This window comes from Danio rerio, chromosome 9 (genome assembly GCF_052040795.2).
Source record: "Danio rerio strain M-AB ecotype USA chromosome 9, GRCz13ab, whole genome shotgun sequence".
In the NCBI taxonomy this organism is placed as follows: domain Eukaryota; kingdom Metazoa; phylum Chordata; class Actinopteri; order Cypriniformes; family Danionidae; genus Danio; species Danio rerio.
The window spans coordinates 57,912,568-57,939,355 of NC_141029.1; the positions used below are offsets into that span (position 1 = coordinate 57,912,568).

The 26,788-nt window shown below is 35.5% G+C and overlaps 1 protein-coding gene across 3 annotated transcripts in view; it reads left to right on the forward strand.

Moving 5' to 3' along the window:
• Positions 1-266: 266 nt before the first annotated feature.
• Positions 267-26,788, forward strand: part of mxra5b (matrix-remodelling associated 5b) — a 96,046-nt gene continuing 69,524 nt past the window's right edge. For all 3 annotated transcript variants that reach the window (XR_015499910.1, XM_087268421.2, XM_087268422.2), the window contains exon 1: positions 267-564. The gene's annotated coding sequence lies outside the window, so the exon portion shown is untranslated. The remainder of the gene's footprint in view (positions 565-26,788) is intronic.

Genomic DNA, 26,788 nt, shown 5'->3' on the forward strand with positions numbered 1-26,788 from the left:
GTTGAAATAAAAGGTGTTTTTTATATTTAAAAAGACAAATATGTCATTGGAAAAAAACACCTACCTAAAATCACTAAAAACTAGCCTAAATTATATACATAAAATATAAATCATATATTATAAACACCTCCGAAAATAAATAAACATCTAACATATAAATATATAAATATATAAATACCTTCCAGTTTGTCAGTATGCGATTTCTTTTATTCAGACACGTGACCAGAGCAGGAACCAATAAAATCGCGTTGAGTCGCGCTCGCGTTCCTTTCACGTGATGCAGTCAGGTGTCGCTACCTGAGAGCGCCAAACAACCGTCGACGCCGACATTTTAAGTTTGTTTGCTTTGTTTTATTGAAATGTCGTAATTTAATTTTCTTTAAAATTCGTTAATATTGTTTTTATCAAACAAGTATCGTCTGTAACGTTAATCAAACATAACTAAGTAACGTTATTTGCTAACACAATCAATACCTAAGGATAATCGATATCTGATTCGTAACTCAGTACCTGAAGACTGTCAACAGCTGAAGATAATCGATACCTGAGGAACAACAATCATCTGTAAGTAATCTCTATTTCTGTATAGGGATGCCTTCAGATTGGCGGTATATTCGGGTAAATTAGTAACGTTAGATGTGTGTTAATCCTTGTGAGGACTTAAACCTGAATGAGCGCCGACTCATGGGGACTTTACTGTGGAGACCTAAATAATGTCTTCATGGGTAAACATGCTTCTAAATCAGGCTAAATTGAGTATTTTGAAGATGTAAAAAATGTAGACTCCATGTGAGGGTTTGGTTAAGGGATAACACATCCCGTCTGTGCAGTTGGAACGTCAGTATGTACTGTATATGAGATGCCCTATAAACCTGTATGTGTGCATGTGTGTTGACCAGCAGAGGTCAGTGTTAAACTGAATGTGTGCTCAGTCTATACCGAATGTAAACGCTCGTATTTTATATTCTTAATCTGCATACTGTTTTCAGCTTCCAGCTCCATAACAATTGTTTATTTTAACGCAGTCATGACAGTGTTATTCAAGGAAAATGATATTGTATCTGGGTCAGCAGCTTTTATTTGAGCAATTATTTTATATGGAAATATTTTATATTCTAGCGTGCTTCGTCGACAGTATTGATGCCTTTGCTCCCTTTTAATTGTTATTTTTATTATTACTATATTTATATTGTTAACTGCATATAAACCACACCAGCTACGACACCGTTAGTTTCAACGTTGATGAGAAGTCTTAGTTCTTTCAGCAAACAAATATTACTCTGAAATGGGTTAACACAAATAATAATAATAAAAAAACTTTTACCTTTTCATATATTTTTACTTTAAGATATCAAAAGTGGTTCATTTATAATTATTTGCCTATGTGTACACAGTTCAGATCCAAAAGTTTGTTCGATATAAGAAATGAGCATAATATATTCACTTTATTTAACGTTTGATATACTTTATATGAAGTATAAAGTATCCGTCTGGATTTTTCCTCTAAAATGAGCATTTTTCAGAGACTCCTGTATTTGTTCACTAATTTCACATTAAAAGCAATGAAAATAACATATTAATTAACATAAAAGGAAAATTACTCAACTTATACATAGTAGTCTGAGAAGAGGAGGAAGAAGAATTTTAGGTGAAAATTTCAGGTGGCACTTAGAGGTGTTTGCATCTACACTCTTCATATGTATGTGTGTATATTTATAAATATGTATGTGTGTGTTTATGTATGTGTGCGTGTTTATATGTAAAATATATAATAAAGAAATAAAAAAATAAAACTATATATAATATAATTAATGTATTTATATTTATGTATTTATGTTAATGCAGGGCTCGAAATTAACCTTTTTGCTTGGTAGCACCGGTGCTCCTAACTTTAAAAAGTTAGGCGCATCAGCCAAAATTTAGTCGCACCCACCAATTATGAGCACCGTTACTACAAGTTTTATACAAACAGATTTATTGTATTTGAAATCAACACTAATCAAACTAACAAGCAAAAAAATAATAATATAAATATGCGTGCGTGAGGAAAATATGACTCAACGAAATCCCGTGATCACAAGAAAATACATTTTTATAACATAACTGAGTGACCAAAGCACGGAGCGCTCACCGGCCCTGCACGCACTGCTTGAATGAATCTGTTACGATCTGAACGGTATAACGTTAACTGTGCTGTTCTCACAAGTGCTGTCTGATATTGCACTGATGCTTTTGACACATATTGTACCTTATTGTATGCATACGTCATGTTAATAGCCATACCGGTCTTTTCATGAGTAAGTTAGCGATATTAATTTACTCAGTGTAAGCCCGTTTGTGATGGTGTACGACACGTGATGTTAAATTTGACATATAGCTGCCCCTTGCACGGCGGAGAGCATCTGGCAATTATATGAAGGATTAAACAGAAGCTCTCGTGCTAGATGTGGCAAACAGTTCCCTGAAAACTCCATCCCACAGACTTTTTATAGCGGACTTGAAGCCAACAGAAGTCTTCTACTCTTGGAAAAGTGTAGATGGTGGATTAACATTCAGCACATGATCACTAGTAAGATGTGTCATTATTTGTAACTAGATGGTTTCTAAAACTAAATCTGTCCGCGTTATCTTCAATCTCATCTTTAGCGCTTTAGTTTTCCGCGGTAGCAGCTCTCTGTCATCCGAAGCCAGAAGGCGCTGACTGAGTGATTGACAGCTGATATTAACCAATCATTCGCGTTCAGTGCTAGAGCAGTGGGCCAATAAGAAGAGCGTGAAGCCGGGGCAAGCATTACGGACTTGGATTTGTTTACTGCAGCAAGACGACATCACAACTGTTTAAAACCATTCCTGAGCGCTGCGTTTCCCGTTCCAAGTGCAAACAAAGAGCTTAGAGATGAATTCTGCGTGAATGTCTCCCGAATCCGCGCATGTGGTGAACATTTTGCAGTAAAAACTGGTCGCACACAACAATTTTAAGCACTCGCAGAAATGCTCCCAAAAATATTTTATGGTCGCATAGATAAAATTTCGGGCGCATATGCGACCAAAATGGTCGCAATTTCGAGCCCTGTAATGTATTTATATTAATGTAAAATATATTTATATATGTGATTTGCTTGTTACCTATTTTGTACATATATATTTTTTGCATCAGCTGATAAGTTTGATGAATATATTTGTTTCTTAGACTTTGTAGTCTGTTGATCTTAAACTTTCATCATGCACTCATTGCTTTGGCACCGAGTTGCTTGTTCAGGAAAACATTATGGCACAATGTGTGTGAAATTAACTGCTCAAAGAATATTTAATGCGAGTTGCGTTCTGAGCCACAGTGGTTTTAAGAAAGCTCTTTTGAATGAATTTTCCCTTTTAGACGTGGATTGTTGTTGTTTTATTGGTAATATATTAACTATTTTTAGTGTTTTATAGAAGGAGGGAAAAAAAAACATTTGAACAATTTCAATTAAGCATCTTATTCATGAAGTTTCTTTAGTTTGTCATGTAGAGTTGCTGATTTATTTTGTTTATGGAATGCGGTGTTGACCATTTTTAGAGAAGTAAACAAAAACAATGGTCCCAACGTATTTCCTGTTTTACATTTTTAATTTCCATAGCTTCTGACTAGGGTTGTAACGGTATGAATTTTTCACGGTATGATAATCGTCTAAAACAATACCACGGTTTGACGGTTTCGCGGTATACGGTATGTTACAAATGTTACAAAATAATAGAACAGTGAAGCAAATTTGACTTTTTCCAAATAATATATTTTTAGTTACTATAAACAACACCACTTACAATGAACAAATAAAAATAAGAAAATAATAAATAATGTGTCAAAGTCCAAATAAAGTCCAAATAAACATGGTGCAAATCCTCAGTAAAAAATATATATAAATATTTACTATACTATAAATAGTTACATAATGAAACTAGATTCAATATGGAACATCCTTAGGTTTTATGTGCCAGCATGGATATGGTTGTCTGTGGATATGGATTTCGATATGGTTGTCTGCAATGCAGACAAACAGCTGCACCTTCATTTTCGTCTTTTGAAAACAGCAAGCAGCAGGTCGTCTTTGCTGTGTCACTGTTTTGTCATGTTTCTGTGCTGCTGTGCATGCAAAAGTACTTAGTATGAGAATTATTTCATGCAAAACTTTTTTTTTTTTGCGTTTTATTTAGCCGCGCATAAATGTATGCCTATCTCTCATTCAGTGTTGTTCAAAAAGCTTGGTCCACAAACAAAAGCGAAACCTATGCTTATTGGTTGTGATATAGCGAGTTTGAACCAATCTGGGCATGGAGGAGGGACAATGCATCAATGTATCATGTCTGATTTGTCCGGAGACACAGTGACGAGCGTTTCTTTGTCAAATCAGCGTTGTCAAATGTTGATGACGTAACCGCACTGATTCCGGAGCCTCTGAAAGTCCGCGTTTTGTCCGCGTTCAATGTTATGTGATACAGCACTGGAAAGCTGAGACTCTCTTCTTTATGCCAATCTTTGAATTGTATGAATCGGATCAGCGGATCAAAAGTTATTAAACATTTAAGAGCAATACTTATTTTTAGCCGCGGGCGGCTGTCTCGGTCTTTAAGGGTTAAAACCGTTGATATGCAATTGTTCATGGTATGATAATCGTGCACGTTCAAATCGTGGTAAACCGTCATACCGGTATATTGTTACAACCCTACTTCTGACAATCCAAATAGAGCCACATATTGTTAAACAATGTCATGATAGCTGTCTTAACATTGAAATGTTATTGAATTGCCTCTTGTTACCGTTATAAAATAGTTTTATAGTAAGCAGGATATGTTCATGGGCCAATGACTTGACCACATTGAAGTGGTCTATATTGTACTAATTTTTTATATATTATATAATAAATCAACTCTTAAACATATGCACATATTCTGTGCATATAAGATCCACTGCAGAAATGACAACATGCAATTACAATATTGCTTTTCTGCCTAAAACATTTAATAACATAGAGACAAACATAGTTTGTCATGCTGACTATAGCTGTTATTTGACTTTAAGCTATAAGCTTATCTCTGGATTAGTTACTCTGTTGTATTTGAATTGCATATAAAATTTGTAAGTAATTTGGATTTAGACTAATGAGCTTTATTGAATGAAAAGATTTAGACTTTTTATTTTAATTTCTTAAAACAATCTGAGTTAAATTACCCATTGTTGCTCTCATAATGGCTATTAAATCAATGAAAACTGATATTTAAGCTGCAACTACTATAGTATTATGCGAAGCAGAATTGTTGTAAGTTTCATGCTCTTCTTGTCTGGAAGCACATGGGTTTGTGTTTTTATTGGCTGCTGGTCTTTTCTTGGCAGGACAGTGAAGCAGGAAGGAAGTTAAGCTTTCCACCGTTTACTCTTTCCTGTGAGCAGACACACTGAGCACAGGAGCATTATGGGAATCATCTCCTGAGTTTGCTCAAAGTGCTGCTCTTATCCGAGTCTGATAGCCTCCACTCAATTCAGACGTTACTAAACAGGAGACTGGGATCGTTGTCATACTTTTTGCTCTAGTGAATACTTATTTAATTAATTCTAGTAAAAATGTTGATCTTAACAAGAAAATATTGTGTTTTTAGCCCGGAAATAATGTGTGGTTTTGTATACTGCCATTTCTGCAGGGCATGTGGTCACATATGATGATGTGCATCCTAAAAGGTTTCCCTAAAAATAATTAAGTAGAAAATGCAGGATAACAAAGCCAAGAGTGAACATTTATAACAAGGTTAGGCCTACATTCAAGACTTATGTAGATTTGCATAAAAAAACATTCATGTATTTGAAAATAAAGTTAATGTAATGCATAACTGTGACTCGGTTGGGCAAATAGAGATGTCATCGTCCATCGCCAATAGACAACACGATGCTGAGCCGGCATCACTGATCCCCTGCCCCAGTCGATGTGTTGTACCCACATGAATGTCAGCTTCCAAGTTATTAGCCTCATATTTTGATGTTGCTACCATGTTGCCGTCTCTTTGCTTTACTGTTTGTTATCAAGTTACAGACAAAAATAACGTGCTCACAACATTCAATCAGATAAGAGCAACTGAAAAGCAATATAGTGTTTACGACATCACAGAGAAAGAAGCATTTAAAGCAGGGGTCACCAATCCTAGTCCCTGGAGGCCCGGTGTCCCTGCAGGGTTTAGCTCCAACTTGCCTCAACACACCTGCCTGAATGCTTCAAGTATACCTAGTAAGAGCTTGATTAGCTTGTTCAGGTGTGTTTGATTAGGGTTGGAGCTAAAATCTGCAGTACACCGGCCCTTCAGGAACAAGTTTGACCACTGATTTAAAGGCTTAAAAGAACAAACTGTTTCTCAATTTTAAGCTGTATTTGCATGCAATTGACAAATAGTCGCGCTGTCGCAACAGGGCTCAACAATAAGGACTGCCCGATGGCCCGGGGCCAGCGTGCGGGATGCTCGGGACAGTAGTCAGGATTATTAGTGGCCCGATCGGACATGTGCTGCCTTGTCACTAAAGTTTAATTTGGCTGTGACTGTCAATTGCGTGCAAACAGGATGCTTTCAAACCTAAACGTTTGTTTTGTAACCTATCTTACTTGCCCAGTTAGCATGGGTCTAGCATGGATGTGAATCCCGCAATCACTCTCAGATTCACGGCAAAACAATCAGTCTGAGATCATTTGTAATGAGAGCCAAAATAATCTAACGAACTAAAGACCCTGGCTCTTTGTGTATTATGGATGTGTAATAGTCATGGCTATATGAAAAGAGAATTACGAGGAGGGCCTAATGTCATTCCTACCAGCAAATGTGCATTTCATGAAAGTGAAAGCATGCTGAAATATTACTGAGAGCTGTTTATCTGTTAAGGAAACTGACAGAAATTGCAATCTGATCGTGTTTCCATATTTTAATCTTGTAGTATTTTGCATTAGGCCTATTGTTTTGTTCATTTCTGCACTGACACCTGAAAAGAAAGATCAATGTTGAATATTGAATATCAATATATTAGTTAATCTGTTATTTCTCTCTATAATTTAAGCCTACAATATTTATATTTCCCAATTTATTTACATAACAGTTGTATTTTTTTAAATTGTCAGTTGTATTTGAAGAAAAGTTATGCTGAAGTTATGTTTGGCTTCTGACACATTATTTAAAATATGTGGCCAAGATATAGTTATTAACTACTTTTTTTGGTGGGACCAGTGAAATATTTTGGCAGGGCAAGTACAAATCAGAACCACTGGCCCGATTGGGCCAGTAAAAAAAAATCCTTAGTGTTAAACCCTGTGCAACCCAATTAAACTTTAGTTACAAGGCAGCGCTGGCCCAATCAGGCCAGTAAGGATCTTGTCTACTGTCCCGAGCCTCTCTTACACTGGCCCCGGGCCATCAGGCAGTCCTTATTGTTGAACCCTTTAAGGTATTTACATGTTTAATTTCTATATCTTCCAAGGATCCAAAAAGAGCCAAGCGTTGATTAAATAAAATCCTGATAGCTGTTTTAACTTTAAGTTATGGTTGAATCACTTCTTGTTAAAGTAAAAAAAAAAGTAGTTTGATTACAAGCTGGAAATATTCATGGACTAATAACATCACCACATTGAAATGGTCTATATTACTGATAAACTGACTTAGTTTCCAATAAACATGAGCAAAAATTATTTATTTCAACCTTCAAACAATTTTACAGTATTTTTTTATAATAAACAGATTTATTCAGTATTTTTGCAAAATAAGTAAAAGTTTTAAAATTAAATGGAATGATATAATAATTCATAAACGATGCAATCTTTCATAAATGTGTAAAAAACGAACCTGTTGAATCAAATGAAGTTTATCAATCCCAAATGCATCAATACATTTAAAATAATAATAATACTAATATGCTTCAATCTTGAACGTGCACCTATAAATCTATAAATTCTCATTTTGAGCTTCAAATACAGGATGTTTTTCTGTGAATGTAATGATGTGGAAGTGATTTATAAATTTTAGATGTGATTTTCCCATGTGACTGCTAGTCCGGGTCGTCCCTGTGTATGAGCGTCTGATGACGGATCCTTCTGGAGTGTTTAAGTGCTTTATTGCTGTGAAAGGTCATGCAGCTCAAAAACTTACTTTCTCTGAGATCGGTGCAGTTCGAGGTTACTAACCCTGTCCTTCAAGCAGCAGAAACACAAGCCGCCAGTCTCAGGCGCTATAAATTAGGCTGCGCTTTGAAGTCTTGGCCTCCAGCAGTCAATATCCTCTGGTCATTCAGGAGATTCCCTCATAAGCCAAGACAAATGCTGCGCGGGTTTGGAGAGCTTTAAAGAGACTCTCGTCCTGAACGCTTGTTTTGTTGCTGAGTTCATGGATTTAAGAAGATCCGACTCAGTGTAAATGTTGCCGTATGATGTTGCAGACCCCACGTCTGTGCACTGTAGAAGCGTATTTTTTCCCACAGAATTTAAAACCAAGCATATCTTATACTACAGCGCTTAATCTTTCCCTTGTGATTTTTTTTTTTTTTTTTTCGGACACAGGTCAGTTTTAAAAAATAACAAATGTATGTACTTTATCAGTGCTTCCAGCACATAGACTGTCTTGGGCGGCCCCTTATGGTAGGTTAATTAACACCCCCCCAACACTATTTTTTTTTTTTACCATTATTATGATCCTTTTATATATATTTATATATTTATATATATATATATATATATATATATATATATATATATATATATAAATATATAAATATATATATATATATATATATATATATATATATATTGTATCCACCCAATATAAGCTAACACCTGCAATCAATTAAGTAGTGGGAAATCTTCTCTCGTTTACCTGTTATCTTCTGTTTGTGTGAGACCTGTCAACACTCCCACAGACAGTCTCGCGTGTTATGCAGACTCGCAGAGATTTGCCTTTTTGGGACTTAAATGCGTCCGGCTGGGGTTTCTTAATGTCCAGGATTTGGCTTTTGCTTTCTAAAGTTGTCATTAATGGTATGCAATTTTGCATTACCCTTTTAATTAAGCCTACTCTTACTTGGCTTTACAGCTGACTGACTTCACAGAGTGAGAGAAGCATAGAGTAAAGATGAATCTCATCGTGCATCATAAAGACTGCATTGAGATACCGTCGAAACTGGCTGCAAAATATATGTACAGCCCTAATATTGGTTAATTAACACATTTGTTTTATATTTAAATGTGCACATTTTAATCTTATAATTATTATAATTATTTTTAATTGTCATTTATTATTCATTTACTGTATATTTTATTAATTTGATTGTCAATATGACATTTTATGCATATCTAAAATGCTTTGGCCTGCAAGCTTGCTTTAAACTTGAGAGAAAAGTAGTGTTGCACGATACCAAAATTTTGATTTCGATACGATACCTAAATTCACAATATCGATACTAAATCAATACTCTTTTACTTTTTTTTTTTTTTTTTTCCTTTCAAAATATTATTCATTAATAAACATTCAGTGTTTGCTGTCAGCTGAAACAGTAAAACCAATTTTAAAAAGCAGAAAAATATAAAGAAATAAAAATTAATTATGTCAGCCATCCAGTCAAGCGGTTTTAACATAAATAAAATAGTTGCAACTTTGCTTAAACTATAGACAAAAGTGCACCTAACTTTTTTTTGGTCTGGTTCTCAAAGAACCTGGAGATGTTGCTTGCTTCTCACCATTCATGATCCTGTGATATTCATATATAATTATATATTTATATAATAATATAGGGGTGAATTACGTGACACATTTTTATCTGTCCATGATGCCATCTACTAATAAAATGGGTACTGTAAATAGATACACATTTATGTTGTTTCTCTGACAAGATATTATTACAGCGTCACATAGCTTTTGATGTTTACAGACCTCATACTTACATTTTTGTAATGAGGTGTTGCTGTCCGACTTCAGTCTGATCATATTAACGTCTCAGCATATCACATTTGTTTTGAATTGATAAATAATAATATGTACTTTGATATCCAAAAATAATTGCAAATTTCATAATTCCTCTAGATTTTTTCCTCTTTCTAAAATTGTTATTATATGGCTTTTCCTAACATATTCATTGAGATGCACACATCTATGCACTGTTAAATTATAATTATTTTTTTAACTGGTTCCAGTTTTAACTTTGGCACTGACTGATCTAGGCCCAATCCTAGTTCTATTTTTTTTACCCCCACCCCTACCCCTTGGCCCTTGAGTGTGAGTGTGAAGGGGAAGGGCTTTAAATTTACCCCCAAGAAATGCGACAGCACTATAACACCTGCACACGTCATCATACGTCACCCCAATCTCTTCAATGATCATCAATGCAGACTGCTGTAGTTATTCCAGTTGCGTTATTTTTGGGTATTTATCTTCAGGAAATCACCAAAGGCAACAATATCATGTATCATCACAATATTGTGGCAATATAGGGCTGAAAATTGCGACCGTTTTGGTTGCATATGTGCCTGAAATTTTATCTATGCAACCACAAAATATGTTTGGGAGCATTTGTGCGGGTGCATACAATTGCTGGCATTAGGGCCTAATGTATATACATGCATATCTTATTTTAAAGCCTCCTATTAAAAGTATTTAAAAGTAAGATCTGTGAGGGGTGAACTAATTCATGCTGAGCACTGTAGATATGAATAAAAACCATTTTCTGTAATACAATTGAGTTCATAACTCTGACAAGTTGCGTTTTTATAGGGTTTTCTTTTGTTGAATTGATTTGAAAAGCAATGATGGCCAGATTTTAATGCTCAAATATTCAATTAAATTTATTTTTGAAATAAGAGCACTTGAGCAGAAGCCTGATGTGTTGTGCAGCAGATCATTAGAAGTGATCAGGATGACTCATGAACACGTGCTGGACAACCTTTGACTTTTCCAGTCACACCCTTTGCACTTTTCCAGTTTAGGTCATTGGTGCCGTCTGCCAGCATTAGATTAGCAGAGTCTCTGGGAAGTTCAGGCTCAGCCAGACTCGTCTTGACATTATTTATGCTGTGTGACACAAAGCAGACGTGTCTGAGAGAGGAAAAGCTGACACACTGACACACATTTGTCCTCTGGAGGGTCAGCAGGAAAAGGTGGATCACTGTTAAACGCTTTTGAACTGTTTTTATCATCATGAGCGATGTTGGGGGGAAAAATGCAATATGTGATGGCATGCTAGATAATGCAATGAGGTTTTGAAAAATTTATAAGCACTGTTTATTTCACAAATTATTTGTTTAAACAAAGTAATAATAAAATAAAATGAATTTCACTTCTACTCGGTTTATCAACCTGAAATCATCAAAAACAATCAGGTTGAATAACATGGTTTGCTTTTTGTTTTGTTTGTTTGCTATTGGTTTAATTGCCAAACAAACCATTTGTTTTGCATTGGTTTGTTTGTTTGGTGTTGCTTTGTTTGTTTTGCGTTGGTTTGTTTGTTTTGCATTGGTTTGTTTGTTTGGCATTGGTTTTTTTGTTTTGCATTGGTTTGTTTGTTAGGCGTTGGTTTGTTTGTTTGGCGTTGGTTTGTTTGGCGTTGGTTTGTTTTGCATTGGTTTGTTTGTTTGGCATTGGTTTGTTTGTTTTGCATTGGTTTGTTTGTTTGGCGTTGGTTTGTTTGGCATTAGTTTGTTTGGCGTTGGTTTGTTTGGCGTTGGTTTGTTTTGCGTTGGTTTGTTTGGCGTTGGTTTGTTTGTTTGGTGTTGGTTTTTTGGTGTTGGTTTGTTTGTTTGGCATTGGTTTGTTTGGCGTTGGTTTGTTTGTTTTGCATTGGTTTGTTTGTTAGGCGTTGGTTTGTTTGTTTGGCGTTTGTTTGTTTGACGTTGGTTTGTTTGGCGTTGGTTTGTTTGTTTGATGTTGGTTTGTTTGGCGTTGGTTTGTTTTGCATTGGTTTGTTTGTTTTGCATTGGTTTGTTTGTTTGGCGTTGGTTTGTTTGGCATTAGTTTGTTTTGCGTTGGTTTGTTTGGCGTTGGTTTGTTTGGCGTTGGTTTGTTTGGCGTTGGTTTGTTTGTTTGGTGTTGGTTTTTTGGTGTTGGTTTGTTTGTTTGGCATTGGTTTGTTTGGCGTTGGTTTGTTTGTTTTGCATTGGTTTGTTTGTTTGGCGTTGGTTGGTTTGTTTGGCATTGGTTTGTTTGTTTGGTGTTGGTTTGTTTGTTTGCCGTTGCTTTGTTTGTTTGGCGTTGCTTTGTGTTTCTTTGTATTAAAATCCTTATTTATCATTAATGTGGATTGTACAATTTTACATAAATGAGGAATTTAAAACAAAAGTAACTTAACGGATGCAAAAAAAAAAGATAGCAAGCCATGTTATTCACCTGTTTGTTTAGAAGTGGTTAAATGTGGAAATATTAAAATGGAAAATAATTCATTTCTATGTAAGTGTCGTAAAATTTGATTTATTAATTTCATTAATCTTCGGTATGCGGCAGGCCTGTCACAATATTCAATATATGGACGTATCGCACAACATATGGACATGACCTCAATCATTTCTGCTGATGCAATATGCAGTTGAAGTCAGCATTATTAGCCCTGTTAATATTTCCCTCAATTTCTTTTCAATGGAGAGTTTTTTTTCAGCACATTTCTGAACATAATACTCTTTATGCACAATTTCTAATTTCTTTTCTCTTTGCCATGATGACAGTAAAAAATATTAGACTAGATATTCTTCAAGACACTTCTATAGCTTAAAGTGACATTTAAAGGCTTAACTAGGTTAATTAGGTTAACTAGGCAAGTTAGGGTAATTATTGAAGTCTCTATTGAAGGTGTCAGTGTCAGTATGGTTGAACACTGTAGTATCAAGGCCAAAATCTATCTGGCCTGCTGGGCCAGTCGGAAAAAAATATTTTTCAGTTCCTTAATTTTCTCACACAGTGGATAATTGTGTATGTGCTGTGCTGCTGATACTGCAGCAATAAATCCACTTGTTGATGATAAAGGTGAAAACCAGAATATTATCAACTACCTCCTACATAACATTATGCATATATAGAACTACTCTGTAACGTATTGGAATGTCTTTATTGTTGCAAAAAATAACCTGAAACATCAGATTTTGGATATTTAATTTTTATTTTTAAATGTTGCAATTTTGGTTATTTAAAATTGAATATATAGCCTATAACAAAATGCCATTATATCTTTTTTTTATTTAGTAAATATTAGTGCTGTCAAAATTAGTGCGTTAACGCATGCCATTAATTTGAAATAATAAACGTGTTAAAAAAATTAACGCAGTTAATGCAGGTTTTTTTTTTTTTTTACCTCCGGTTGTGGTGGACGTGTTCAACATGCAAGAAATAAGAATAAGATCAAGGAACAACTTTTTGAAAGCAAGTTTCAGTATAAAACAAGCCTGGCTCACCAGGCTTTCCAGAGTTTCATGCAATTTCGTGCGTTTCATTTTTAACTTTGACTTCTGTTTTAATGTAATTTGATACTGCATGGCGAACAGAACTAAAAACCTCCGCATTTCGTGACTCTGTGTTATTTAAGGTAATCAAATGGCTGCTTGCACAGTAGACTCTTAATAAGAGTCTTATCTTAATCATATTAAAATCGGAGAATTGATGTCTTATGTGAATCAATCTGTGGTGAAGTCGCGAGCTGTCAAAGACTCTGCCTTTCAGCATAAGCACTTCTACGTTTCATTAAGTTTAACGTGTTTCCTCATTAAACGCAATGAAAGCGTATGCTCCACGTTGTGTCAGAATCCTTGTGAAATACAGCCATACTTAAGAACGCTAAGCAACTTTGATGAACGCGATCATGCGTGCTGAAAGCCACAATTACAAGTTTCAGTCTTTTAAATGCGATTAATCGTGATTTAATTTTCCAAAAAAGTGTGATTAACTTGTTTATTTTTTTAATCAATTGACAGCACTAATGTTTTTGTTTTTATTTAATAATTTTTTTTTTTTCTGTTTGGGATTAAATTTATATTCTGGCTACCAAAAACTGAAAAATGCCTGCCTGAGGGCTACCAGGAATTGTGCGAACCCTGAGTATTTACTTTAAATTACTATGGTATATTCTCACGTGGGTGTCTGACAGCTGAAAATAGATCTGGTAGCAGATACCACAGCCTCTGTTACTCTTTATCTTGCACTTTTTGTTAATATTTATTATTATTATTATTATTTATTTAGGATATTGTTTTTTTGCATTTTAATTCCAGTGTCTTATTATTAAACTGATAAAATGACTAATAAAATGAAATATTCTTAAGAATAAAATATGATGTGTTCGTCAGAAAAGTGCACTTGCATTGCAACGATATTAAATTGTCATTCTGGCATTATATGAGTGGCATAAATTGGTCTTAAAATAATATTGTTTATTGCAATATGTTTGGTGCAATAGGGTATATGCTGAAGCATGCTAATAGGACTTTTAATTTGCCAGTAACCTGGGTTAAGGGCTTCCGGTGAACTGAATGCTATTGCAAAATCTGCACATTTAAGGTCTGTTTTCTTTAAAAATCAGTGACCTCCACTGGCTGAGTGATATCCGATATGAAGTGGGTCAAAGATTGTACTAGAAGCACTAGATTAAATTACATTTCCCCGTCATGTCTTTATACTATGAGCATTTACTTTACCCCAGTATATTCAATGGAGCTTCTGCACTAACCTGCTGATTCTGACAGGCGCGTGCGAGTAAACAGCTTTTTGTCTCGTTTTACGCTTGAACAACTACATGAATGCCAAAGTCTGTTTAACTGATTGCATTTTAATTACATTACAACAGCGATGCCGTGAAAGGAAGCATATAAAATGGAAAAAAAACTCAGAAAAACAGGTCACCATAGTTTATCAGTATGGGAAGAAGCACTAGCTCGGCATATACCCAATACATCATAACAATAGTCTTCAGAATTACGTAATTCTTCAGAAACCTGTATTTTATAATAAAAGCAGCTCATTTGTATGCTTTTACTGACGTTTCTCAAAGTTTGACCACATTTGCTCATACTGTAACTCCTCATTTAGTGTCGTCTGCTTGTCATTTATTCAGCTGCTCTTCTCCTTTACAGACAAACAGCAACTGCAGAGCTGCAGAAATACTTTTGCGTATAAGGCTTGTCCTGCTGTCAGGTCTGAGTTTGCACAATCACAGATTCAGTCTTTAGCACATGCTGTGATGATGTGGTTCTGTATTGATATTTCTCTGACTGAAGTCATGTATGATCTCACTTGTGCAAGTGTGTTAGATCTGAAAGGGTGTGTGGAGAATGTGCTGTAAACGGTCTAGCTAAGCTTTCTTTATTGCTCTCAGTGGGCTTTGTGCACGGCAAATGTTTTTCAGCCACTGATTTATGTGACCATTTCCAATTGATTAGGTTCTATTTACAGCATTTATAATGTAATTTGATTAAAATATAATCAGCTGAAAAGACTGAAGCATTAATTTAGTTGTTTAAGTGTAAAATGAGATGAAAAGCCTTTTAAACAAGCGCTGTCAGGAGAAGCAGACAAGCTGAAACTCTTGAAAATACTGCAGTAAAATAAATGTCCATATATGTCATATAATGTCCATAAGAACAATGGAATGGACCCTTCGCTAAGCCCCGCCCTCCTTAGTTACTGTTGCTACGCCTGTCAAGCTTTCGTGCCTGGCACAGCTTTTTTAATGTGTGTGCGCCGTTTTTAGACATCGCCAGGGATGTAATGTCATTTTTGGTGAACAGGTGAGATATCTGAGAAAGCCAGACAAAAAAGGACTGCAGTATACATTACAGGGGTATATTCACCATATAATAGGCAACCGATTAGAGAATAATTAAATCAAAATTGAAGCTAGCTTAGCCTAGCCGCCTCATACGCTAGCCATTCAGCAGCTTAGCTCATGCACAGCAGGAGAGGTGACATTTAAAAATAATCGTGATTTCTCTATTTTTAGCCAAAAAGCCTGAGATTAATTGTTGTGCAATGAAATATAGCCTTACTAACCGACGAGGAAACACACATGACAGTGCTTTTACATAGTTCATTCATAGAAAAAACTGCCAGAAAGGGAAACTGATGGATTTGTGCCAAATATTAGCATCATTGACCCATAACAATATACAGTAAGTTATCTATTACTGTCAGTGTGTGTGTGTGCTCTTTATAAATGACTGAAAAACAGCTGCTGGTGGAGTATATTGATCGCAGCTGCTCAGTTTGTGTTCATATCTCGGTTTTGTTCTGTTGATTTGTGATTTCAAATATTCGTAGCTTGAAATAGATATAATTATGAAGTTCAGTAAAGTTAGCAACAGATTCGCAGATTCATATTTTTCGGATCAATAACTTTGTGTCATTATGACCTATTCGCTATTAGTATGACTATGTTACTAACGTTATGGCGAAGGCTTGAACGGAGCATTATTCACAATATCGAGTAAAAAAAAGGGAATAAGACAGCTGTGAAACATCACCAGCTTTGTGTTTTTGTAGGAAGCACAGTTTAGATCTGTTTAGGGTGAGAGGTGTGTGAGTTATTGCCGTCTGTCTATCACTGAATGTGTCAGGAATATCAAAACAAAACCAACTTATCTCCGCTCCTTTAGCGCCCCTCACACAGCTTAATCCATGCTGGGATTTCTCCTGTTGGGTTTTAGGTTTTGAAAAGGGAAAAAATTCCACCATCCCGTCCAAACTTTAAGGAGACCGGATATCTGATTTGCACCATCCATATGCACTCGCTCGAAAGCTTGACAGAGCCCCTGCACGTAGCTACAGTTGCTAAGCCACGATTGGTGGACGGCGGTTTTTGGGCGTGGCTTAGCAAAGAGTCAATTGAATTCAGTGCTTCATATCTTGTCTGAAACCCACTTTATATCAAATATCAATCAGACAGATGATTAAACAAACCAGATCTTAAATGCGGTGATTTTATAATGGCATGACGGTTTACTGGAGTCTTTGGATTCACCACAATTACATTACACATCACAATAATATGACTTTTTTTGTAATGCCAGTCTTTTTTGTTTGCGTTTTAAGGTAAACAAAATATAGATGCACGATGCTAGAAAAATATCCATTACTGTATTTCGATAATGTTATTTTTCACTAAACTTGCAAAAGCTATTTTATTTATATATTTTTATTAGTATATTATAATTGTGTTATGATTTATATATATATATATATATATATATATATATATATATATATATATATATATATTTTTTTTTTTATTAATAATTTTTAATTAATAATTTTAATTTTTTATTTAATAATTTATTTATATATTTATAATAATATACAATTATAATATATAATTTTAATATAATAATAAAAATTTAAATGAGTAGGCTATTAATATTGTTAATTCTCAAACATATCACCTTGGAATTATAAGATTCTGTCTGCGTTCTAAATGGTTTTGAGATATTGAGCTTCAAAGTATTTGCAATCCATATAGCAAACAGTATGTGTGCAACATTTGTTTTTTATTTGAAAATATGATTGACAGAATCGTAGAAATGCTGGATTAAGATAATAATGTTAATGTCATTTTTGTCTTCATATATTGCTGTATTCGTGGATGGGAAATCACACATGACGTGAGCTGCTGACTGTGCGGGCGCGTGGGCGCTCTACTAATGATAGACGTGCGCGCATATCGCATTTTAGAGTTATGACTGCAAACGTTTGATATGTTTTTTCTTTTCAAAGCGAACAACACAGATGTGCACGAAAATAAATGTTTACAGTGTCAATAAAACTACTCCAGCCTATATAATGTTAATTTTACCAGTGAATCAAATGGTCTAATAACAGATTGATCTAATCTAATGGTCTAATAATGTTGTCAATGACAGATTGCAAGCGTAGGCCTAAATCTCAAACACAATTCAACATCAGAATTATTACAAGTAATGCAATTATTTTTAGAAACCAGTAGATCTACACATAATATTAATATTGTGGTTTTACCATATGTTTAAGAAAAAAACAATCTCGTATTAAGCTTCATTTTACATCTACAGAATCGTGAGAAAATTGTGATTCTCATTTTAGCCAGAATCGTGCAGCTCTAATATAAATTAGATTTCTGTATATTTGATGCAGATTCACTCCCCTAAAAATGATCCCAATCAATGTACAGTTATAAATTCTTTCCAAATAGTCATCTTGTGACTGGACTGACACGGTTTCAATCTACTAGAACTTCTATGTTAAGCTGCTTTGGCACAATCTACATTATAAAAGTGCTAAACAAATAAACATGAATTGAATTGTGCAATTATATTTACAATATTATTAGCAATGCATATTGCGGGAAAACTGCAATATCATGCAGCACTAAACAGAAGCGTACTTTAATTATACTTGGTTTTTCTTTGGCTCTGTTAAAACCACTTCATCAAACCTGTAGATCTCTTATGAAATGGTCATGAACCACATTTTAATTCTCAAATCTCTAAATAGTGCAGTTATAATACACAGCTATCAGCTCATTTTCAGCGCAGGAACATCAGACGCTGGTGTCAGTAACGCGTCCGTCTCTGTCTGTCCCCCCTGTTGGTCAGTAATGACCTGTTGTTTCCTGAAACGTAGGAGATCAGGGTTTTGGCTTTCTGACGTGGTGTTTGTGCTGGATTTATGAGGTGGGCTGCGTCTCTGATGTGCATCTTAATGAGCTCTGCGGTGGAGTGTGTTTAACCCTCGGCGGTCCAGCCTGTGGTTTTGGTGCTGGAATATAATGCTGTGTGGTTGTGGAATGTTTTAAGGGCCGCTGCGGGATATGATGACAGGTCAGACCACAAGTGAAGTTCACTGCCATACTGCATTAAAGAACTCCCATCTTCATTTCTGCTTCAGATGCTGCAGCGTTTGACTTGCAGCTCTGCAAGAAAAAGACCTCAACACACTGTCTTCATTATTAATTTCTTTATGTTGTGATTTAATAATTGTTATTTGATGAACTTTAAACTTAATATAAAGTCTTTATAAACAGTTGAAGTCAAAAATTTGATCCTCCGTACATTATTCGCCCCCATTTATTTTTTTTCTCTAATCCCCGTTTAACGGAAAGCAATTTTTTTCAACACATTTCTAATCATAATAGTTTTAATATCTCATCTGTAATAACTGATTTATTTTCTCTTTGTCATGATGACAGTGAATAATATTAGACTAGATATTCTTCAAGACACTAGTATTCAGCTTAAAGTGACATTTTAAAGGCTTCACTAGGGTAATTAGGGTAACTAGGCAGGTTAGGGTAATTAGGCATTTTTCTGCAGATTATTAAAAAAAAAAAAAAAAAAAAAAAAAAATATATATATATATATATATATATATATATATATATATATATATATATATAGCTTAAAGAAGCTAATAATATTGACCTTAAATTGGTTTGTAAAAAATTAAAAACTGCTTTTATTCTAGCCGAAATAAAATAAATAAGACTTTCTCCAGAAGAAAAAAATATTATCAGACCTACTGTGAACATTTCCTTGCTCTCATATGCATCGTTTAGGAAATATAAATAAAAAAAAGGGGTGCTAATAATATCTGACTTTCTGGAAATGTATATAGAAAATGAAAAAATAAGATGCCAATTTAAAATTCAGTGTTTTTAGATTAGCTGTTTTTATAAGGGATGGTTTTAGGTAAAATATGAATATGTATTATATTCTTTTAAATGGTTTTCTGATAACATTTCTTTCAGATTTTAAATACATAAAATATTTTCATTTAGAGCAATTAACAGCTGGTCAGAATAATGTTATAAATAAATTGTTTTCATTATTAGAGAATATAATAAAAGTTCAAAGTATACATCAGTTCATGTTTTATATATTATAATTGTATTATGTTTTTTGATCATTTGTTTATTAGCAATAATTTCTGATTTGCATTATGCAATTAACATTACATTAGCTTACTACTAACCTGTGGAAAATTGTCCTCAAAATCAGGGAACACCTTTTTTCTAGGGTTGGGGCTTTTGACTGTTTATATGGACATCAGTGATCTAATGATTTGCCTTAATCTGAATAAGACAATAATATTATTAAGGAGTTGCTTTTTTAAATGTTCTATTCATGATTCTGTTTTACATTTTATTTCACAAGTCGATTATCATCAAGTCACAAGGCTATCCATGTTTCCTCCAGAGTTTCATGTAATTTTGGGTGTTTCATTTTTAATTTGTTGACTTCAACTGCTGTTCTGGAGTTTCACTTTCATTCAGCAACATATTGTTTGACAAATTCGAGGTATTGGATGAGAATATGATGTAAGGACTAGGCATGGGACAATAACCGTTTCCAAGATCTATTCTGGTTTGGATAAGTCATGTTTTTAAAACCGCCAACATTTTGTGTAATACCGGTTATAAGGTATATTTAAGATTTTTTATTATTATTATTATTATCATTTTTTTTTAGGACAATAAAGTCTCCAGCAGATATCCAAACATGCCATTTTAAATTGTAAAGAAATCAGTGTTTTTGAAACTTATGGAGACAGCAGAAGTCAATGATTTGTTTGATTTATTTAGCCTGACACGTTTTATTTTGTGAAAGATTTATAATAGTTTGGAGCAGTATACGTTTTGTGTTCAAAGGGGGAAGAAGTTTTTGTTTTTTACCCAGACAGAAAAAGAACTTAATTTAGAGCAGTAGTAATTTATTTTCTAAAAATCATTGTATTCTACTTGTAATAATTCTGATGTTGAATTATGTTTGAGATATAGGCCTATGCTTGCAATCTGTCATTAATTTAGAGCAATACCATGAAACCGTAATCTGTTCATCCAAGGTTACCATACCGTCAGAATCTTATACCGGCCCATGCCTAATAAGGACTGGTGGAAGAGTGTAGTTTTGTGTGTGGAATTTGATATAATTTGAGTGGAAAGAAGAAACCTCCGCATTTCATGACCTGGGAACCTGTGGTCCTCTAAGCTAATCAAAAATCACTGTTTACATGGTATACTCTTAATCAGAGTATTGTTTTAATCATATTAAAACCAGTGTATTGGTGTCCATGTAAACATACTCCATAAAATTGCCTGATGATTTCAAGCTGTCCCAGACAGTGCATTCCTCTGCCTTTAAGATGATTCCATGCGCCCTCAAATGTTTCATTAAGTTTGACATGTTTCCCCCCTTACATGCAACTTCTGCAAAGCATATGCTTCAGGTTGCTGTGTCAGAACCATTGCTTGTAAAATACAGCCAGACTTCAGAACGCTTGGTTTAAGCAAATTTGATGAATTTGATCATGTGTTGATTAATATAAAGGCAGTCGCTCACTGAATGCACTGTACTGTGTGCGTTGCATACGCCTTCACAAAGCAAGAAGAACAAACGCCTAACATCACTGACATGGTCCGTAACCCTAAAAGTGGTTTAGAATGAAATGTTATGAGATGGTGTGACACAACACGCACCTTTGTGTGCCTTTGATGCACCCCTTGATGCTTCTTATGTCCTTGTTGATGCACCAGTGCCACAAATTCAAATGCTGATTCGGTCCAGTGCATACAGTTACATTTCAGTACCCAACCCTGTTTGAGATTATCTTCAGAAGATTCTATATATATTGTGTTTTTTAAAAATAAACAATCCTTAAAGCTCTGTATCTTTTTTTGTTAGTTTATGCAAAATAATACTTAATAACAAGATTAGGTTTGAGTTTTACCTAAACATTTTCTTTCAAATTTTAAAGCTTGGAGATCTTTCATGCATGCTTCATCCAGGAAGAACGTTAAGTGATTATTCATATATTGAAGATAGAAAATATTGCATATTTAAATGTAAAATGTAATCTTTTTGAATTGTTTCTTATTGATTTTTGAAGTTGCCATTTAGGATTTTGTAATATGTTTTTCATCTGTATTGGTCTTGCCATGAAACAGCCATGAGTTGCTGATGTGACAATCAATGAGCCAACAAACTTCTCCTCTACAAAGAAAATTAACTAGATTTCCACCACCATTTCTTCTGTTTGTGTGGTGAGAATGCACATAAAAATACCATGGTAAAGTTTGACCATAAAATGTTTGAAAACAATCCTAAAATGAATAAGAGCTCAAATCCCTCAAACCATGATCCATCAGCACCATACATGCATACTTTAGAAGAATAAACCATATCTAAACTCTTCATGCAAGCCTCATTTCTGACCACTGAAAGTGCTTAAAGCCAGCTCATGCCAGCCAAACGCCTCTGCATTTGCAGGTAGTTAATCCCAGCTTCTGCTAGCATTTGTTTCTCATTAGCAGCTCACTTTTCACGTGTTCACTTGCACCCCGGAGCGGTTCCTTCCTGGAGAGTTTGTTTTGTAGAGGCGATTCAGCCATTAACCCTCACCTTTCCCTTCTCCGGCATCAAATCTACAGCCGACACTGTTCAAACTAGACATCTCCATGCTTTACGCTACTCATAAATCATTTAACTCCAGAAACAGCTTGTGGTTTAGTACTATAGTGTTGTGTGGTTATAGGCCGTGCAGATTGGCAGGATTGTGATTTAATAAGTGTAATTTCACATCGAGCAGGAATGAGCTTCTGTTTTAGCAGATCAGGCACTGTTGAAGGCGAAATTGTACATTTTAGTGTATTGAGTCGGGATAATTGTCTTTTGATGTTGTGTAATCATGTTGAATGTGTTTTACTTGTTACTTTTTATGTGATATAAAGTTGAAGTCGAAATTATTTGTCCTGCTGTGAATTCTGTGGGTGCAAATGCCTTGTTGATTAGGTCAGAGGAGAATGACCAGACTGGTTCCAGCTGATAGAAAGGCAACAGTAACTCAAATAAGCACTCGTTACAACCGAGCTCTGCAGAAGAGCATCTCTGAACACACAACACGTCCAACCTTGAGGCGGATGGGCTACAGCAGCAGAAGAGCACACCGGGTGCCGCTCCTGTCAGCTAAGAACAGGAAACTGAGGCTACAATTCACACAGACTCACCAAAACTGGACAATAGAAGATTGGAGAAACGTTGCTGCTCTGATGAGTCTCCATTTCTGCTGACACATTCGGATGCTCGACTCACAATTTGGCCTCAACAACATGAAAGCATGGATCATCCTGCCTTGTATCAGTGGATCAGGCTGGTGGTGGTGGTGTAATGGTGTGGGGGAGATTTTCTTTGGGTCCATTAGTACCAATTGAGCATCAACGCCACAGCCTACCTGAGTATTGCTGCTGACCATGTCCATCCCTTTATGAGCACAGTGTCTCCATCTTCTGATGGCTACTTCCAGCAGGATAACGCAGCATGTCATAAAGCTCAATCATCTCAGACTGCTTTCTTGAACATGACGATGAGTTCACTCTACTCAAATGGCCTCCACAGTCACCAGAGCTCAATCCAATAGAGCAGCTTTGGGATGTGGTGGAACGGGAGATTGGCATCATGGATGTGCAGCCGACAAATCTGCAGCAACTGTGTGATGCTATCATGACAATATGGAACAAAATCTCTGAGGAATATTTCCAGTAGCTTGCTGAATCTCTGCCTTGAAGGATTAAGGCAGTTCTAAAGGCAAAAGTGGGTCCAACTGACCAAGTGGCCAGTGACTGTATGTGTGTGTGCAGTTTTAATGAAAGTGTTAACATTTTTCTTTGCTGTTTTTATGTGCAATGTTTTTCTATATATTTCTTTGTTTTATATGGCTGGAATGTTAAACTATTTTTAAGGTCAATATCATTAGCCCCCTTTTTTTCCCAATTGTCTAAAGAAAAAAACACTGTTGTCCAATAAGTTGCTTAATTAACCTAGTTAAGCCATTAAATTGTAATAATATACTATCTTGCAGAATAGTTAGTCTTAATATTATGGGCTGTCGACATTCTTAGAAATGAGTTATTACATTTATTACGTTTAAAAATGTTAAAAGGAAACATCTGTTTAACAGGACTCTGCAAATATCTTTACAATAATTAAACTGTTACAGGAGGGCTAATAAATTTGACTTCAGCTTTATGCAGACTTCTGTTCTGACATGAAGACTTCTACATTGAGGATCGGTGCATACTTTATTCTCATTTGTAAATCTCTTTGGGAGCATCTGCTAAACACATGTAGATAAAGTGCAGAATCCAGATGCGCTTCTCTGAAATGCTTCTATTTCACCTGATGTAGACTGTGATCAAGTGTTCACTTCTGTGGCTGAAGAAGAATGTCAAAGGAAAAACTGTGAGAAATGTAAATGATTAACTTAATTAACTTGATTAACTCATCGTATAATATGTTCTGCTGTACGTTCACATGTTTAGAAAGTTTTTATGGCCCAGATTGTCATGAGGTAAAGTTGAGCGGAGTGTGTGTGAGTAAGTTTGTGTCTCTCTCTTTTTTTTTTGAGTGCGTTTCTCTAAGTGTGTGTGTGTGTGCGTGTGTGCACGCATGCAGCTTAGGGCTGGGCAATTTTTCAGATTTTTTTTTTTTTTTTTGTGTTCCAATTCCAATTTACATTTTGATGATGATTTAATTTTATAAGAAATCGAGAAATTGCGATTATTATTATTTTTTTAAATATAAATTTAATACATTATAATGGCACCAATGCGCTTTGGTTCACTCTCTGTATAAAGCATGAAGCACACCAGAAGCGCCTCTTGGCGACGCGCCGCACAGCACCACGCAGAGCCATGGATGGATTTTAGAATTCTAAACAGGTTTCTATACACACACCGGCGCCGCCCAGCCACGATTCACGACGCAGTTCATATTTCAGCTGCGCCACAGAGCGCCATCTGATTAGTTTCATGTTTCATTAGTTTAAACTGTCATGTCCGCGCCATGTCACGGCGCTTCGGGTGTGCGACCTGCTTGACTGCCTGTTAAAGCGTGAAGTCATGTAGGATTTTACTTGTTGCATTAGTCTGAGTCACATTTGTGTGGATTGTCAAGACATATTCCCTCATCAAGTCGATAAACTCGATCTCAACATGTATGAAGGACGTAAAAGCCTGCCATGTGAAAAACCGCACCGATCTTTTGTTTTGAACACGAGTAGAGGTGAGGGCCTGCAGCAGTGATAATAAAAGTAGCTGCCCCCATGACGTCATTTAGCGGACCTAGTTGAAAACCAGACAGATCAGGCAGCATAATACAGAGAGTGGAGCAAAACGCATCAAATGATCGATATTTAAAAGGGGAAAAAAGAAAAATAGATTAACTATATTATTTTATATTAGACACACATCTGGTGCTTGTATTTGCTCCTGCTATACGTCCACAACTTCACACATTGGGTTAAATTAGGCTTTACAGTTTCCATGTTCAGTCCTTTACTTCCACTGTATCTTTTTAAGAAAAAGGCAGCAGCTTTACAACCTGACATTCAATCAGCAGACAAAGTCAAAGCCGAGCTGACAGCCAATCTTTCCTAGACTCAGCAAAACTTGCAAAAAATACCTCTGTATTCCTGCAACTGCAATATTTACACAAATATTTCTTATTCAAATCTTCAGCAACACTATTTAACTCGTGAATTTGTTTTACATTTATTTACACCTTGATTGATTTTTGTATGACATGGCCATTAAAAATACTATGTTCCTTAACCAGATGGTTTTTCAAGTTACTTTTAAAGAGAATGTTACTTCAGTCATGTTGTTGTAATGTTTTGAGAAGACTAGTAACACAATTAAAAAAAAATTGAAATAGTGAATCGGTCCAACTTTATAAAAAAAACCTAGATTTTTTTTTAATTTTTAATTTTTTTTTGCCAAATCGCCCAGCCCTAGTGCAGCTGTGTTGACTCGGATATGAGTACAGGAGCACACATGAACTGGTCCAGCAGATTGTTGATCTTTAAGCGGCTCCACTATAGTCTTTCCTCCTGCGTCTGCATTCAGTCTCCAGGTGCTGCTCAAACTCTCTGTTCTTCTAGAACTGGCAGGAAATGCTGCTGTATTGTGTTCACGTTCAGATAAATGAGCGAGTCGCTGTGGATCAAAGCATCTGCTCAGAGAAAGCTTGTCGTGCTCTTTGTGTTTCTGCGCTCTCGTCAGGATGGTTGGTGGTTTGGCTGTGAAAGACTCTTTGTGGGCAAAGTCATCAGTCCAGCAGTTGTAAAGCGCGTTATTTATTTTCATCAGCATTCTCTGGAACTGAACGTTGAACTGAACTTTATTTCAGTGGCTCAGTGGTTAGCGCTGTGGCCTCACAGCAAGAAGGTCACTCGTTTAAGTCCCGACTGGATCAATTTGTGTTTCTGTGTGGAGTTTGAATGTTCTCTCCGTGTTGGCGTGGGTTTCCTCTGGGTTCTTTGGTTTCCCCCACAGTATAAACACATGTGCTGTAGGGGAATTGATCAACTAAACTGGCCGTAGTAAAACACAAAATTAAATAGCTGGTGCTTCATTCTGCTGTGGCGACCCCTGATGAAGAGACTAAGCCAAAGAAAAATGAATGAATGAATGAATTAATGATTACAAAGCAGTTGCTCATGTGTGCATACAATATTATATCAGATTCATTTGACGGACAATGCAAATTAATAATAGAAAAGAAAAGCACATCTGAATAAAAATAATGAACCACAAGCACATATCTGTAGAGTGTGTGTGTGTGTGTGTGTGTGTGTGTGTGTGTGTGTGTGTGTGTGTGTGAGAGACATATCAGGACACAAATCTGTATAATGACATGGGTATGACACTGGTATTACAAAAAGTATGTGAAATATGAGGACATTGGTGACGTCCTCATTTCTTAATGCTTATAAATCCTACAGAATGAGTTTAATCAGAGTTAAGCTGCAC